Raw genomic sequence first — 18,477 nt, forward strand, 5'->3', positions numbered from 1 at the left:
GAATTGTTATATAGTACTTGTTATAAATAGAAGTACGATGATTATATTGCAACAGAATCTTCCACCTGTCTGTGGGTGATGCTACAGTTTGTATCTATGAAATCGAATGCACTGGTCAGAGCTGATGTGATTACAGATCATGGGTTCCTGAGAGTCCTCGACATCAGACCACTTCTCCAAGTCTGGGACTCAGGGTCCCAGATGCAGCCATGAAAGAGGGGCCCTGAGACTTTCATATCTAGGTAGGGCATCGTAGTCCTTCCAAATTCACTGACCAGAAATTGTGGTGGTACAGACACCAAATTTCTTTCCCCAGAGAATGATGGTCTCTGGGAGGGAGTTTCTCTGGACCCATCTTTATTGTGCCATCATGAAATCCCTCCTTGCTCAGGTGCCCTGTCTCTTCTGGGACTGAGTAAGGCCAGGGCACAGATTGGAATTCCCTGTCTTCCTAGACCTTTTCTCTAACTGCTGCCACCTTCCTCCATGTGACTCCTGAGACACCTGGTCCTAACAGTGGACAAGCTCTGACACTAAGGCTGAACAGAACACCGTCCACAGTTCTAAATGGTGCTGCAAGAACATGATACAAAAGCAAGCAGGGCTTCCAATTTATTCTGAGAATGAACATGCAAGAGGAGCAAGGAGCAGACGTTACTAATGAACAAATAGGAAGGAATAGGGTTTCTACTCTAAAGGAATCATTCTATTGTCTTAAGGTAAGTAGGAGAAACATTTCATTGCAATTACTTCAAGTAAAAGGCAAGCAGTTGCCAACCAACCAGCATAATTCTTTGCTCTGTGATCTTGGCTGCTTTAGAGGACTCAGAAACCATTTCTCTGCACAAACGTCCCTTTGTCCATTCCAAGACCCAGGATCACACACTCTGATCCTATCATGAAAATAATCAGGTGTGCTATAGTTGCTGTGGCCTCATTTTCAATGTGTTGAGTAGGAAGCATTGAAGAACTTTGAAAGCTTTGCTCTTGAGTCTAGGGATGTGCTGGAGTCAGCTTGTATGACTCAGAAGAACCAAATAGGCATAACTGTCACAGCTCCCTATTCAGTGAAGCCATGCTGGGAGATTGAAGTCTGCAATGGTGGGGATGCTGGGACAACAGAAATTAGGAAATGCTACCAGCCATGCCCCCACCTTCACAGACACCCAGTTTAGCAGCACATCACTGGAGTATTTTCTGATGTCCCTGTTATGCCATGTCTTGTGGGGACAAAAGGGCTCTGAATTCACCTCCCCTCTACTCTTGTTCTTAGAAGCCATCATCTAAGTGCTCCTCAATTTTTCCTATTTCTATTCAACTCCCAAATTCTCTTGCTCTTTAGCTCTGTGTTTCCTACAAGCATGCCAGTCTGGACCATGGCATGTATTTTGAATGTAATTAATGGTATCACTGAACCAGTTCATTATTCACAAATTATCTTTCCTCACATGGAATATTCAGATGCTGGAGTCATTGGGAACAGAGAAGGCCAAGTAGCAACTCTAGGTTATGAACCACGTACAGCCCCGCTATTCTTCTGTGGCAATGACAGGCATTATAATAAGGACTATTTTGCTTTGGAAACTAAGCAGGTCCACACCAGTTAGGAATGACTCTGCTTTTACTTTAGGCTGAGAGATCAGAAGGATCACAACATAACTATTCTCCTCTCGAAGACTAAGTATGGCCACTCTCCATCTCAGTCCCTGGATGTTGTCCAGAGCTCCCTGAGAATCCCTGCTCTAGGGGCAGAGTCACCAAGGTTCATCCTGGCCAGCTCCCCACAGACTCCAGCAGGGCTTTCCTGCCAGGTGCAGGGCACAGGAATGGCTCTGCCTGTCTCTTAGTTAGAAGGAGACCGTAAAATAATGTTTGTATAAGAGGGACTGGAATTCTGGGTCTCCTTTAAAATATTTGACAAAATTTTCTTTGTTGTTTTATTTTGCCATCTCACCAACGAGGAGAGCAATCCCTTGGTAGTTATATTGTTTTTGGCACTTGGAAAGGTTTTTGTGGTTAAGTCACGTTAAGAAATTGTGCATTTTTTTCCTGTTCAGCTATAACCCAAGGCAGTGAAAAAACCAGCAAGAATTTTGAAGGCAGTCACTTGTGCATCCTATGATAAAGGTGTTACGTTTCATTGCCCACAGCTAACTTTCAGTCTACTGGAAATGAAAAGGCACAGTTAGGGGGCATGTGAGCATGCCATGAGAGAGGTCGATACAATTAAGAAGTCTGTGCCAATCCCTAATACTGTGGGATTGAAGGGGAGGGAGAGATGACCTCTCCTTCAGACCGTGCTGAACAAGGAGGGAGAGGGAGTTCACCCATGGGAAGCTGAGGAGGAGCAAATCCCAGGGGCATCTAACTCAGGGTGCAGCAGCAAAGCCTTGGAAAGGAAAATGGCCCAGTTCAGCTGTCACAGGAGACAGGAGAAAGCAAAGTAATGTAATCCACAGTCCCCTAGCTGATTTGCTTCCTTATTACACTATTTTGCACCAGCGTGTCCTTGTCTCCCATTGCTCCTCTGCCTCGGCCAGAATCATCTTTTCCTTGTTTTTTTGCTCAGATTAGTGGATGTGCATTGTACCAGTTGATCATTTCCTGTAGCAACTCCTTTGCTAATCTTGGTTATATCCATCTTTATTTTCTGCATTAGGTACTGCTCCCGCCACCATTGCTTATTGCCTTGTAGGAAGTCTCTTTTTATATAATTCAATTTTACTTTTTATTAAGAAACATTTGACTTCACCTTTTGGTGATCTATGCTTTTGGGGCAACATTGTCATTTTTGTAGGACATTTTTGTTTATTTTTAGTGATTCAGATGAAATAATCTCTTTATACTTCAACGTCTGTGTTTTCTTCCTATTTTAAGCCAAATATTATTTCCTTTCATTCCTCTTTCTTTAGATAGTAGTTTTAAAGGAGAAAAAGTCTATAACTGGAGCTATATGATAAGTGTTATTCAGAATGAGGTGAGATATTAAGATTGGTAACTCAAAACAATAGTCTGGGTTAGAACTAATGTTGGAATTAGGGTTTAGGGAAGCCGCTCATAAAACCTGCTGGATGGAACTTCTGGAATATTCTCCCAGCTCACTCTGCAGACACTTCCCAGCATTCCTTGGGCCATTGAGAAGAAATAATGATGACACTTCACTTACTGGCCACAAGATGGCACTGTGGTCCACTGGGATCTAAAGGGCCTTGGGGAGCCTGGGAGAGCGCTTAAGAGGGAAAGGGTTAAGAAAAATTAGGGCTTGGATCCCATGTTATGCAGATGTTGCAGCAGTTTTCAATTATTGCTAGGCTACCTACAGCTATGCAAGACTGGGGAAGTCCCTCTAATCTTTAATGAGATCTACAGTTGAGGAATTTTGACCTGGTAGCCTTGATGCAGGTGCAGAGGAGCAACTGCCTCAGCAGAATAGGGAAAAGCGAGGGTGGGCTGTGCCCTGAGCCCAGTGCGTCTCTGCTGCACCTTATCTTCCCTGCAGGTCTTGCCAGGCAACAGCTTTAACCTGCTTGAGTGATCTGGGAGTCTGCGAGTTTATAAGTCATACTGATAACATCACCTTGGCTGAGATTCCATTGGACACCAGGCACGTGTTCTCTGCAGAAAAAAAAATATTGAGAGCAAGTTCTAAAACACCTAAGTAAACAAACTACTGAAAGGCAATGTTAGTAGATGCACCAAACCGTTAGTAGATGCACCAAACCGTGCTGTTAGACGTGAAGATAATCTACTAGTAAAATTATCGCAAAGAGACTATAAATTAAGTCTCTAGTAAGTATTTGTGGGCATAGAACAGTGTTTGAGTCCTCTCAGTGTAGATTAAGGAAGGAATTCAGCTATTATCTTGACTTTGGCTTGGATGAAAATCCATGAACTCCTCAACTGATTTTCTTGTAATATAGTACAGAATAATACTGAGCAAACATTTTATTTTTCTCCAGCCTGTATCCCTCCTTGGCACTAACAGGTAAAGCGGACACCTAGAGGCAAGGTTTCTTTAGTTGGGATCCATTAACTGCGGGACTGTGAGGTCCATAGTTGGACTTTACAGGGAGTGCAAACCCCACATGCAGGGATTCCCACATGTCTGTGCTGTGCCCAACTCCCCTCTGTGAGGCTGCCAAAGGGGGAGGCCCGGGTCACCCAGGACCCCACTCACAAAGCGGGGAACAGGCCTCTTGCTTGGCAAAAAAAATTCAGTTCACCAACTGGCCAATCTATTGAAAGCCAAAATGAAAGGAAAGTCTCAGTCGTGAGAGTGATGAATGCCCAGTTTCCCAAGTTATGAAATATATAGCAGCTCGTGGTTCTCAGAATGATTTCAACAACATATAAAGATATTGTAAAATGCTTTTGTTTGTCTATAACTTTCCTTGATATTGATCCCCAGTTGTTTTTCAGCCCACGCATCAGTTGAGCTTATTTTGATGCCAAATTTCAGTGTTGCCACTTCAGTCAACAAGCACTTCTCATATTCTCCATAATTTACACAGGTATGTGTGTTCCTGTCTTTTCTTGTTTTTGTGTGATTCATTTTTAAATTGGGCTGTACAGAATACAAGCGTACATTTGTAAATGACTCCCATATTTTATGCAATTTAGCTGTTTACTTTTTAGTAATAATTTTATTTAAGGTATAATTAATAGAGAGTAAAACAGAAATATTAATACAAGGACATCCTGGTACATTTTGACAAAAGCATATGCCAGTGCACAGCAACTGAAATGATTATAAAATAAATTCCGTCATGCAGGAAAGGGAGGTCATGCTCCTTTCCAATTTCTCTCCCAGAGATAAAAACTTACCTTATTTATTTATTTATTTATTTATTTATTTATTTATTTATTTTGAGACAGAGTCTCAGTCTGTCGCCCAGGCTGGAGTGCAGTGGTGTGATCTCAGCTCACTGCAAGCTCTGCCTCGCAGGTTCACGCCATTCTCCTGCCTCAACCTCCAGAGTAGCTGGGACTACAAGCGTCCGCCACTACGCATAGCTAATTTTTGTATTTTTAGTAGAGACGGGGATTCACCGTGTTAGCCAGGATGGTCTCAATCTCCAGACCTCATGATCCACCTGCCTCAGCTTCCCAAACTTCTGGGATTACAGGCATGAGCCACAGCGCCTGGCCAAAACTTTTCTTATTTTTATCACCACTGACTAGCTTGGTCTATTCCTAAACTCCATATAAATCGAATCATGTAACATCTTTATTGAGTTATTTTCCTCCAAAGTTAGTATTTCTGAAGTGTATTCATATTGTTGTATCAGTAGTTCATTTTTTCTTATGACTAATTTTCCATTGCATGAAAATACAACAACTTGTTGATCCACGCTCCTGTTGATGGAGATCCATGTTACTCCTGTCTTCAACCTTTATGAATAAAGTTGTTGTGAATATTCTTGTGGAATTCTTTCTTGTGGATATATGCATTCTTTTTTTAAAATTTTCTTTTAGGTGTAGATTAAGAGTGGAAATACTGACTCACGGTCTAGATGTGTGTGCAATGCTTGCCTGTCCCCACAAAAGCTCATATTGAAGTTTGTCAATGTAATGGTATTGGGAGGTGGGACAGTTATGACAAGGTCATGAGGGATCTGCCCTCAGAAAGAGATCAATGCCCTTATTGTGGGAGTGAATTAGTGGTCTTGGAATGGTCTTCTGATAAAAAGGATGAATTCAGTCATTTTCTCTGACTTTGGTGCTTGCTTTGCCTTCCTTCTGCCTTGGATAACAGCAAGAGGCCCTCATCAGTTATGACCCTTTGATCTTGGACTTCCCAGTCTCCAGACCTATAAGCCAAATAAATCTCTTGTCCTTATAAATTACCCAGCCCGTGGTATTTCTCTATAGCTGTAGGAAAGAGATTGAAAGAAAACATGGTGCTGAGAGTGATGCTGTTGTTATAACAAGTACCTGAAATTGTACAAGCAGCTTTGGTTAATGGCAAATGGGTAATGGATAGAGGTTGGAAGAATTTGGAGAAGCAGACTAGCAAAAGACTTGATTGCTGAAGCAGAGCATTAAGGGCAATTCTGGTGAAGGCTTAGGGGGAAATGAGGAACAAAGTATCAGAAATTGAAGTAAATGTTATCCTTGTTGTAAGTAGCAAAAACCTTGGCAAAATTGTGTCCTGTTCTAGGACTTTATGGAATAAAATAATTATGAGCCATTAGCTAGGATATCTGCTGAAAGAAATATCTAAGCGGCTAAGCATTCAGGCTACTGTGTGACTACCTTCAGGCACCAGGAAATTTAACCCAGCTAGAAAGGAGCCAAGGAAATAGATTTTGCAAAGCAGCACAAATGGTGACCCTATCTCCCTCTGCTGTCCTATCTCCCATAAGCCGAACTCACTCTGGAGTTAGAGAAAAGAGGAGCCAGTTAACACGATACACTGGGGTCAGTTTCTGAAGGCAGGGTGGATCTGGAGGTAATAACATAAACTGTCCAGAGCACTACATATAGGATGGCCTTGAGGGTGCTGAGTCCCAAGCTGGGTAGGTCTGTGCTGTGAGCTGATGAGGCCCTAGAATTATTTCTGGGGAATCTGTACTCTTGATAATTTATAGACAACCCAGGTCTGCTTTGCATCTGATCAGACGGACTAAATCTTGGGAACTCTGCACCGCTGGCCACTCAGGAAAGGGGCTGGGAATGTTGCCTGGGACAGGAAAATATGATAAGAAACATTGGTGTGAATCTAGCATCAGAGATATGATGTGAGGACAGTCAGGAAGAGCTGGAACCTGAGGTTTAATCACAGGCTACTCACCCTTCGCTAATGGGCAGGTGTGTGAGCTCCAGCATGGAGCACTGCAGTACTAGGTGGGAGCAGGGTGAGAGGGTGATGGGGCAGCCTGTGAGCTTGGGCAGTGTAGACAGAGGAGCAACTGTGTCACCACAGAAGCTTCTGCCTTCACCCATCCCTCCAGTTCTGCAGGACAGGTAGAGTCCAGGGTCCGTGGAGCACTAGACCTAAGGAAGCCTGCATGGGGAGGACACAGGACAGTGACATCACAGGATGCCCCTCCCATCAGGAAAATTAAGGCCCAGAACTCACTCAGCTCTTCCCCAGGAGGACCAAGCGTCAGGTGCAGTGCTGCCTGCCCCACTGTGCCATGGGCCCCGGGCTCCTCTGTTGGGCGCTGCTTTGTCTTCTGGGAGCAGGTGAGTCCTGTGCACTGGACAGCAGCCCCATTCTCAGCTTTCCCACCCCTGTGTCTTCCACTTTACCTTGGGGAGGACCTCCAGGCTGTCTCCTGAGCTCATCCTCCATCTCCTTTTCCCACAGGCCCAGTGGAGCCTGGAGTCACCCAAAGTCCCACACACCTGATTAAAACAAGAGGACAGCAAGTGATTCTGAGATGCTCTCCTATCTCTGGGCACAGCAGTGTGTCCTGGTACCAACAGGCCCTGGGTCAGGGGCCCCAATTTATCTTTGAGCATTATGAGAAGGAAGAGAGAGGAAGAGGCAACTTCCCTGGTCGATTCTCAGGTCGCCAGTTCCCTAACTATAGCTCTGAGCTGAATGTGAGCACCTTGTTGCTGGGGGACTCGGCCCTGTATCTCTGCGCCAGCAGCTTGGCACAGCCTGGTAGAGTCACTGACATTCTGTATATAAACTTCCTGCCTTAGCTTTGACTTGAGAGCTGCAGGCCCCACCCAGGTTTCACTCCTTCAAGGGAAGCTTTCAGTTGTTTGGAAGGCATGTCTACTGTCCTACTGAGTGCAGAGCTCTCCCAACCAACAGCGTCCAGGTTTCCTGTACCCTGAGTGCGCCTGCTTCTCTGCTGCATCCTCTTGCAGCTTATCACTTCCTGGGTAACTTCCGAACAAGAGTGACTGCGGAGTCCCAGATGTGTGCTTGATTCTTTGTATTTGTTATATAGCTTAAAGCTTTTCAACAGTCTTGCACATCAAACATTCTTATTCTTCCTTTACAGATGGGAGGCTCAGGGACATTGAGTCATTTTCCCCAGTGTCTCCTGGCTTGTAAGGATCAGAAGCAGGAAACAAACTAGTCCATACATTTTCCACCTACCCCTCTGCTCCATCATTACCTTCTGTGTCCTAGTCAGTAAGTCAGAGCCCTCATACTGCCCTCATGACCACCAGGGCCATAGTAGAGGCTCAGATGTCTTAAGGAGTCACTACTGAGGCCTCTTCATTAGCAACTTTGAGGAAGCTTAAATTTCACATTTAAAAAAATTCATTTATATGCATTTCCCATGTCTTTCCCCCGTCTGCAGTTTACATTTTCATTTTTATGGTGTTTTTTGATGCACAACAGTTTAATTTAATGCAACAAAAATGAAAAACAATTTTGTTTGTATGTTGACAAAAACTGCTGTCTCATATAAATGTCTAAACGTATTTTTCTCAATTTATTCTACTAAAATTTAAGTTTGGATTTTCACCACTAAGAATAAATGCACCTGAACTAGATCTCATGTGAGAAACAAGATAGAGACCTAGGAATGGGAGGGAAGCATATATGTTCAGTGAAGAAGCAATAACCTGTTAAAAAGAGCCCTAAAGTGGACACCCTGAGCTGATGGTGGCGAGGGAGGTGGAGGGCAAATGATCATGACCCTTGTCAGGCTGTTGTCTTGTAGAAGAAAGACAGCCAGGAGCAGAGACCACATGGGCGAAGGTTTACGACTGGACTGTAAGTTGAAGGTTGCAGCAGGTAGAGGGAGGAAGCGCAGGCAGGGGGCAGAGTCACTGGCTGGCAGGGGCAGTGGTATCATCAGTTAACTCTACTGACATCCAGGATTTATGTTCCCAAAACACAACCTTAAAAAACTCCCCACAATTTCCCCATTTTTCTGTGACCTTGCTATGACCACCAGACTCCTCAGTGGTGTGGCCTTTTGCCTCCTGGGGGCAGGCGCGTCCCCTAAAGACTTTTCCTTGGCTCACCACATCCTAGCCTAAGCCTTTACCTCAGGTCTACATTATTGGGTCCCTCCTTGGACACTCAACTTCCTTCTATGATAGACTTCACAGAAGCTGGGACAACCAGATCCCAAAATACCAGAGAAGAAATGCAGGACATCAAGTGGCACGGAGATGCCTGAGACTGCCATCCATGACTACATGTGTAGGTGTTAATAGGCGCTAAAACTGGTGTACAGCTGATCCATCCCAGCACTCACTATAGAGAAATCCCTGAGGGTCTGTGCCTTTCTCTCAAAGCCAAATACATGGCCTTGGTGTCAGACAGCCTCTCCCAGACCTCTGTGCCCTCTTGCACCAGAAGTCACCCCACAGCCACCTTCCTCTGCACACAAAGTTCAGTGGAAGATATAGGTGGCCTTGTCTTCACAAGACCGTTATTTGGGCAGTGGATAATGTCCCATAGGAGTTTCCCGAACACTGCCTCAGAAGTCTTCCTCAGTTGCTCTCAGAAAGGAAAGTTCATTTGAAATTGTATATTGCAGACAGTATTCACAACACAGGTACATTGTTTTCCTTGTCGGCCTTCACAACTCCATCTTTCCCACACCATGCTCATGTCAGTCCTCAGCCTCCTCCATGTGATGTCTGCTCCCGGCTGTCCTCTCCCTTTCTCTGCACCCTTATCTCCAGTCAACCTTAGAAGGGTCAGTTCAGGCCATTTCTCATGCGTTGTGCTCCTCCCACCAAAGGCCTTTCCACTCCATGCTATATCCTCTGGGTCAACACAAGTCTCTTCTTTTTTGTTCTGGTTCCAAATCTCAGTTTTATTACCACCATCTTTAGGAAGACACTCCTTCAACAGTTTTTCTAGGCTGCACCTCCTTATTATAAATGCTCACAGCTTATAATATGCATTAGTATTCATAGATTTAACACCATTGTCATTTTCCATGACTTTGGGTGACTAATGGATACTTCTCTTGCGCTCTAGACTGTAAAACTCATCATTTCAGAAATTGTGGATGTTTTGTTCCCCATTTTATTGTCAATACCAACAGCAGTTCCAGGTGCCAGTGGCCAATCTTGAAAAAATAAAGAATGGATAGTGAAAGGCCCTCTCGGTTCCCTCTTAGACTGTTTCAGAAGTCTGGACGCATTAAATGGGAATCTCTATCCCTTCATCTCCTAGGATCTAATGAGTCCTGGAAACATGAGAAATCCCTGTCATGGATGAGTCACTGGATCCCAAGCCTTTCTGCACGACTGAACTTCCTATCAGGAGGCCCATCACCCTCCTGGTCTGTTTCCTTCTTCAATCTCCTTCCCTCACAGGTGTCTTGGATTTCAGAGTCTCACAGACACAGGGCACCTAATCATTGGCAGAGTGATCCGAAATATAATGTTAAACACTGACATTAAAAGGTGATGGAGGCCGGGTGCAGGGGCTCACACCTGTAATTCCAGTACTTTGGGAGGGCAAGGCAGGCGGGCCACGAGGTCAGGAGATCGAGAACATCCTGGCTAACACGATGAAACTCCATCCCTGCGAAAAATAAAAAAACCAAATTAGCTGGGCGAGGTGGCGGGTGCCTGTATTCCCAGCTACCCAGGAGGCTGAGACAGGAGAATGGCGTGAACCCACGAGGTGGAGCTTATAGTGAGCCAAAATTGCAACAGTGCACTCCAGCCTGGGGGACAGTGAGACTCCGTCTCAAAAAACAAAACAAAACAAGAAAAAACAGGTTATGGAGAAGAAAACAAATGGCTTTTCCATTCTCTTAGAAAGAGTTTTCCCAAGGCACAAATATCTCTGTGGGTGGCTTTGAGGCCATTGTGCCTGATACACTGAACTATATCATTGGTGTCCATTTCCATGAATTAGTTGGCAACACCAGAGACACACAGCTCATGGTAACCAGCTTCCTCCAGACCACACATGATTTTGGTGCAGGGCGCTGAGCAGAGACCTTTGCTTGTTCCTTTCTTTTCCCAGATAGGAAAGGCTGACTGTGAGGCAGAGGCTCCATTTTCAGAGCAGGGCTGTGTGTTAGTCTCTGAAGAATTGTGAGACTCATCCTGGGTAGAAATAATCAAATATACAATCATTAAGGATGCTCCACAGAAAGACCGAAGTCCTACTTTTGCAAGAATTATTTGCATCTATGCTTTAAAGATGAATGCAGTTTTATCTCTTTAGGCAGGAAAGACCAAAAATAGACTAGCTATTTTAAATAATTGAACCTTAAACAGACCAAAGTCAGAACATCTTCCCTAGGGACAGCATTTTCTTTCACCCACTCGCTAAAGCTGTATTTGAGAAAGCTGTGTGCTGTTGATAAATGCTGGAATATCATTACAATCGACATTGTAATAATACTGCTACTTGGATCAGAAGCAAAGAGCATTTCCAAAGCTTGAAAAATGTAAAACTGGAAACAAGCTCTTACTGAGTTTGGAAATGCAGGCACTGGAGGGTGCTCATTTCTATTCCTTTTCCAATCAGGGGGCTATTCAAAGTCTGTTCTAGAACAAGGAGTGAGATCCTCCACTTCACCGTGGTGATCAGGCTTTCAGAGGTAGAAGCCATTATGGATTATGAAGCCATTAGTTCATAATCAGCACAAACCGACCTCACCATCAAATGTGTCGACCCCGATGCTCACCCTCCTCAGCAGTCAGAGACTGGCTGTGTTCACCAGGAACTTGTGCGCTTTTATGGAGCACACTTTATCCACAGTTCATTACAAAAAATAAATGGGCCTTTATGGGGGTTCCATAAACAGAAGCTTTCTGTGCTTTGCCCGTGTAGACACTACAAATTCTGATGCCTCATGAAAGGTATAAACTTAAAGCTTGCATGTGGTTAAGATTTTCTAATAACCAAATTCAATTATATATATATGTATATATATTGAAAATGTCAATAATGCTCTCAAATCCAATCCCACCTTCCATGGGTAACCAATATTAATGCTCTGGTATGCTTCTTTTCACCCCTTTTTTCTGTGTTCATGCATACCTTTCTACCCAAGTACACCTACAGAAAATGGGTTCACCTGTACACTTTACCTGCCACATGCATACTCTTTTCTGTTAACATACCTTGATCTTTATTGTTGCAGATTTTTCGATATAGATCTAACTTGCTACTATTAGCTGCTTCACATGGCACAACGAGGGTAGACATGTACACTTGTGTTCTGTTATCTGATTCCTAAATTCTGCTAGATTTTTTCTAAAGTGACTGAATGGCTTCTTTTGGCTTCCAAGTTCTCTTCACTCCAGCACCCAGTTGATGATTCCAGCTTTTCCATCACTCATAGTCCTAGCAAGTGTGAGAGCCCCACTGGTGTCTCCTGCATGGGGGAGGGATAAAAGGATAGACATTTATCAAATCTACCAGAGACTACACAGTATCTCAGTTAATCCTCATAAAGCATTGAGGGGAATGTTAGTCTTGTTTTGTAGATGAGTCTAAATGAGGCTAAAGTCCAGGAACAGTAATGAACGGCCTTGCCCATGGTCTCCGAGCTAATAAATGTTGGAGCCAGATGAAGGACAGTCAGCTAGCTTCTGTGTGGAACTGATAGTGGGGTCACTGGAGTTTGAGGGAGGGGAAGTCTAGAACCATCTGGGGCTGTCTTCAGATCAGACACCAGGGTTAGGAGAGTCTATGTACCCTATAGCACTGCAGGCACAAGTATTATGGTGTTGGCACTGGGCAAGTACTAGAGTGGGTAAGTGGTTAGTGGCCTGGAACCAGAAGATCTGAGCTTTGAGAAAATTATTCCCATCACAAGACGTAGCAGAGACACTGATGTGGACATACTAGGCCAGGAAGCTCTATGAGGAGCTGTTGTTAACATGAGGGAGGGAGGAGAAGCAACTAAGTGGTCACTTCCTATACGTGAAATGTAGAGGAAAACCATGTTAAGTAGAATCCCATCTGATTTTCGTCAGTTTTGCTTTGTAAGCAGTTGGGAGGTGGGATAATTTATTTTTGAGTTTAAATAAACATCTATATGGCTCCTTTACCTTATGAAGGCTGGTGGGGAAGGGAAAAATGGCACGGTCAATGGAGTCAAAGTTTGCTTAGTAAATAACTCAGAGTTCAAAGAGAGACTCTCATGGGCCAGAAATTGGTAAAGCTTTCTGGATTCTAAAATTAGGAGGATCTTATTTTCTTTGAATCAGCAGAGAAGGAAGGAAAGGCAGTGGGGAGGGACAGTTGGGAATACAGAATGTCGAAGACAAAGGACACGTAATTCCAAATTCGAAGCTGTGAAGCTGTGATACAAACTTCTGCTTCTCCTAGTGGATTTTCAGGTCTCAGCACAGATGCACACCTAAGGGAGTAATTTCTTTGGAAATGAAGGACAAACAGCTGTGTTCAATATTAATAACAACTCCACCTTACAAAGCACACCTGGAAATGGAAACAAGATTTTTTTTAAAGGCCTTTTCTACTCTAAGAGTCTCTAAGTTGGTGGCCAGGTGAGAGATGAGGAAGGGACGGGGGTGTTGATCCACACGCCAAGAGTACCATGAAGCATATAGTTCTGAGAGTGCATCAGAGCCCTAAGAAGAATAATGCCCTTTACGTTGTTTTGCCTTCTGCCATCCCAATCCCACCCCACCTATAATTAAGCAGCCACGGAAATGAGGGGAGCCAGAAGGAATCAAACCCTGCTGCTTGGTTCAGTAGACACGGGGACCTGGGGGAATGGTGTTGGCTGGGTCTAGGAGAAAATGATGAGCTCAGAAAATAGAGAGCAGAAACCCCAGGGGAAAGCTTGTGAAACCCTGGAGGGATCACAAGACATGTTATTAGAGCTCCTTTTTATTTATTAGTAAATTTTATTCATTACTAAATTAATAGCAGGAATCCTGCACAAAGGGATATGCCCTATGAAACATGACATCTCAAATACAAACAGAGCACTCTTCCTCACCCTAAAGCCACCCCTCTCTCCCCAAGTCCCTCACGCATCAGGCCACCTTTGTGCCCATAAGTCATAGGCAGTGCTGTGTGGTCATCATCATCCACACAGAGAGGGCAGTCAGTAGCGTGAGGTGGTTCTGCCTGCTGTGGTCTCACCCCAGGCATGGAAATAAAGGGCCCTGGGAGGAGCTGAAGGTGCTCAGCTGGGTTTGTCAGGAGTCCCGCCTGTCAGTGAGTTGACAAGAAACAGAGCAAAACGACTTCTCCAATGTTGATGAGCCTGCCCCTGGGATTTGGAAACTTGAAAACAGAGAAAACCAATATAGGCAAAGGATTTTAATCAGGATTATGGTCAATTAAGCAAATTAGAAAAGGATACTTGAAGGAGTATTTGGGACGCAGGAATCAAAAACACCAGGAAGACATGAGGAGTTTCCTAAGACTCTAGACTACAGCAGTATGTAGATAACTAACACTAGAATGTTAATTATATCATTGAAGAAATAAAATTTACATTGAGTTACAAACTGTTTACAAAAGGTCATGAAAATCTTGGAGACTTGTTTCAATTCAGACAAATATGTCCTTCTCATTCTCAGCTGTTCATTGGTGCATTTATCTTGAATTTGACCATCTGGGGAATGGGCGTGGCCTCTCCTGACAGGAAGGCTCTAGGGTCCAGGCAGGGAGAATGATGTCTCAGAATGACTCCCTTGACAGTCCTGGTACCCTTTCACCAACACACAGAACCAGAAGACCCCTCCGTCCTGCAGCACCTGCCATGAGCATCGGCCTCCTGTGCTGTGCGGCCTTTTCTCTCCTGTGGGCAGGGGGGTCCTGGGCAGGGACCCTTGTGTGGATTTCAAGGCCCAGCGCCTTCCCATTGAGGGTGCAGCAGCAGCTTTGTTCCTCTCTGCAGGTCCAGGGAATGCTGATGTCACTCAGACCCCAAAATTCCAGCTCCTGAAGACAGGACAGAGCCTGACACTGCAGTGTGCCCAGGATATGAACTATAACTACATGTTCTGGTATCGACAAGACCCAGGTGTGGGGCTGAGGCGGATTCATTACTCAGTTGCTGCTGGTATCACTGACAAAGGAGAAGTCCCCAATGGCTACAATGTCTCCAGATTAAACAGAGAAGATTTCCCGCTCAGGCTGGAGTCCGCGGCTCTCTCCCAGACATCTGTGTACTTCTGTGCCAGCAGTGACATCACAGTGCTGCACGGCCGTCTCCTCTCTGCACATAAAGTCAGGTAGGCTCTTCCCTCCTCCCCCACCCAAGACTCAGGGATGCCCTGGGCAGAGTTCTCTGCACCACGAACCTTGGTACCCCGACTGGCCCCAAGTGGCCCAGACATTATGAGCCTTGCTCTGTGCCAGGTGCCTCTGCAGGCAGTCTCAGCCAGGACTGGACTGGTCCCAGGTCCTCATAAGTCTCCTTTGTTGCTCTGTCCTTTTCTCAGAGCTCTCCTTTTGGGGTGGGGCCAGGGCTTCCCCAGCTCCTACTTTTCTACCCATCATACTGGGTCCGAGGCCCCCAGGGTGGAACACAGATTTGTAGTTCACATCCATCTAGACTCCCGTCTCTCCCTGGTGACCATGTTGCTTCCTTTCGCTTGGGTTTCCCCCAGCCCCCACCCTCACATGGTCTCTCCTGCAGCCCACCTTTCTCATCTGGGCAGTAATCCTCCAAGGCCTTGCTGGGTTTCTCCTCCCCTCACCTCCCCGCCCCTCTCTACTGCAGCCATGAGGCGAGACCCTCTTCTGTGCCTCCTTCCTTCCCATCGCAGAGATTTCAAAGGGCATTTTCTCTGCCCTGGGCTGGAGCCTCCCTTCCTCTAGTGGTTAGCTCCTACCTGTGCTTCAGATCTCAGCATGCTCAGCCCCTTCTGCAGGAAGCACTCCCTCCCCTCCCAGCTGAGATCAACTTCTCTCATAAGCTCTCATAGAATCAGATGTCTGTTAGTAACCTTTAGCACCATTGGGCTTTCTCAGATACTTGTCTGATTATTTTTGTGCTCCACCCATTTCTTTTTCTTTTTTTTCTTTTTGAGACGCAGTCTCACTCTGTCGTCAGGCTGGAGTGCAGTGGCATGATCGGCTCACGGCAACCTCCGACTCTGGTTCTAGCGATTCTCGTGCCTCAGCCTCCTGAGTAGCTGGGATTACAGGCGTGCACCATGACAATCGTTTTTGTGTTTTTTGTAGAGATCGGATTCACCATGTTGGACAGGATGGTTTCCATCTCCTGGCCCCATGATCTGCCTATCTCGGCCTCCCAAAGTGCTAGGATACAGGCATAAGCCACCACGCCTGGCCTCTCCACCCAATTTTTAAGCCCATGAGAGCTAAGGCTGCGCCTGCTGCATTTACCAACATTGGTGCCTGGCATGTGGGGAGACCCATTTCACAGGGAACGGATGAGTGAATGACAGGCTGAGTGACTGATGAGTGGGTGGATGATCCAATAGTAGGAACACATTACATCTACTGTAACCTGGCAGAGATCTAGCATTAAGTACAAGAAAGCCCACCCCTTTGATTGCTGGGCTCAGGTTGGTCTTGGAAATTGATGGGGAATCACTATCATGGGGACCACACCTGGCTCAAGGCTTCCTTTTGTGGCTGCAGCACCTGACCTCCTGCAGGTCTCTGTGCTCTCCTTCAGGGTCTTTTCCAGCAAATCTAGACAGATCAGAAAACCACTTCTAGAATTCTATGCTTAAAGGTTGTTCCTTGAAAGCACTTCTGGTAAGAAAATCTGCATTAGGTTTGCATCAATAAAACAGGGCCACTACAAATTTGACATTGTAATGGATTTATGATCAGAATTACACGATATGCATATGTGACAGGAGTTGAGGAAAAGAGGGTCTGGAGGAGAGAAATAAGAAGGTGAGGGAGCCAGTCAGTAACCAGAGATCCTGGATATCTGGGCAGGACAGGCTGGAGTGGCAGGGACATGGGAGGATCAGAGCATGCCAGGCCATGCAGTGGGACCTTGAACCAGGAGCACAGGAAAAGGCCACGGAAACCTGCTTCTGTGGAAGCTGTTCTCTCTCTATGGGGGCCACCACTGCAGGTGCACTGCCAAACACTGGGGGCAGCCTGGCTGCTGTTGGCCAGCATTTGGGAAGATGAACTGAACACAGGGTACAGAAGGAACAGGTCTTCTGAGGTCTGTTGGATGCCTCTGTATTTGCTGGTCACTGTCTCTCACTGTCTGACCACAATGACCTGCCTAGTGTAATAGTGACTGTTTTACATCTATCTAACAAATTTTACCTAATGTATCTTTGACCATCTCTAACCCAGAATGGTAAGAGAAATGGCATTCTTATCTTGCCTTTGCAAAGTTGATTTAACGCAATCCAGCACAGGATGGATTCTCCCAGATTAAGGTATCTGATCACACAACTGTCTCAATCTTCCACAGTCCCTGGACTCCTCTCCTGGGGACACCTGTGCTGCCTAGGTGAATGTGGACACAATTTGTATGTAGATGTTCCAGACACTGGCTACTAACTTTTCTTTAATCCTGTGCCTAAAGTCTCCCTCCACCTATAGTCAGGGTTCTGCCTCTTTCTTCTATCTCTTTCCTGAGCTTCCCTCCTGATGGAATTTCATGGACATCAGACTGCTGGTCAAAGTGCAGCAACCTGTGGAGACAGCGGGAGGGAATCTCACCTCTTGCTGCCTTCTTGGACTCAGTTCTTTTATAACCAAAGCAAGTGCTCTGGTCTCCCTTTGGACTCTGCAGTATGAGAAATGTGCTTCATGAATTTGTAACTTTGCCTTTCCAGAAAAAAGCTCTGTCTTCTCTTGGCCCAGTCTAGCCCAGTAGGCTTAATTCATGATTTATGTCACCTTTTAATTTACTCAAAGGAGAACATATGATTTCAGAGTAAAGAATATTCATTTTACTTTGTGTAAGTTGGACCCAAACAGTAAACTGTGTACTTGTGTTCCATCAGTGTCTTCAATTGGGCAATGGTAAAACAAATCTTTGATGCTAGAAATTTAGGTCCTGCTGTTTTATATATGGAAGTTCCCAGTGTCCTGGACACACAATAGATGGGTGCTAGTAAGTCACACTATGCCAGAGATGGTTATCTATGGGTTTATAGACTAGTATTCTCCCGTTGAGCAAGCATAAGAGCGTTTGCTTCTTCAAGCTCATTTGTCAGTTTGTATGGGAATTTCCAATTTGAAATAAGTTATGCTTTTAAATTTGAAAGAGTGTGAAGTCAGACTGGGTGCGGTGGCTCTTGCCTGCAATCGCAGCACTTTAGGAGGCCGAGGCAGGCTGATCACAAGGTCAGGAGTTTGAGACCAGCCTGGCCAATAGGGTGAAACTCTCTCTACTAAAAATACAAAAACGTTAGCCAGGCGTGGTGGCGGCACCTGTAATCACAGCTACTTGGGAGGCTGAGCCAGGAGAATCACTTGAACCTGGGAGGTGGAGGTTGCCGTGAACCAAGATCCTAATGTTTTTCATATGGAAGTTCCCTGTTAACCAGTCCAGGGCATGGAATACATGAGCGTTAGTAAGTCACTCTGTGCCTGAGATGATTTTCTATGGGTATTTTTTCTGAGTTACAGTTAACAAA

General features: G+C 45.2%; 1 long non-coding RNA gene across 1 annotated transcript; it reads right to left on the reverse strand.

The window, feature by feature from the left end:
* Positions 1-7,652: 7,652 nt before the first annotated feature.
* LOC140709708 (uncharacterized) lies at positions 7,653-12,605 on the reverse strand. Its single transcript, XR_012090449.1, has 3 exons — positions 12,025-12,605; positions 10,890-10,998; positions 7,653-10,465 (listed from the first exon to the last, which is right to left on the reverse strand). It is a non-coding gene; the product is annotated as an uncharacterized lncRNA (long non-coding RNA).
* Between the last annotated feature and the right edge of the window lie 5,872 nt (positions 12,606-18,477).

This window comes from Chlorocebus sabaeus, chromosome 21 (assembly GCF_047675955.1).
Source record: "Chlorocebus sabaeus isolate Y175 chromosome 21, mChlSab1.0.hap1, whole genome shotgun sequence".
Classification (NCBI taxonomy): Eukaryota; Metazoa; Chordata; class Mammalia; order Primates; family Cercopithecidae; genus Chlorocebus; species Chlorocebus sabaeus.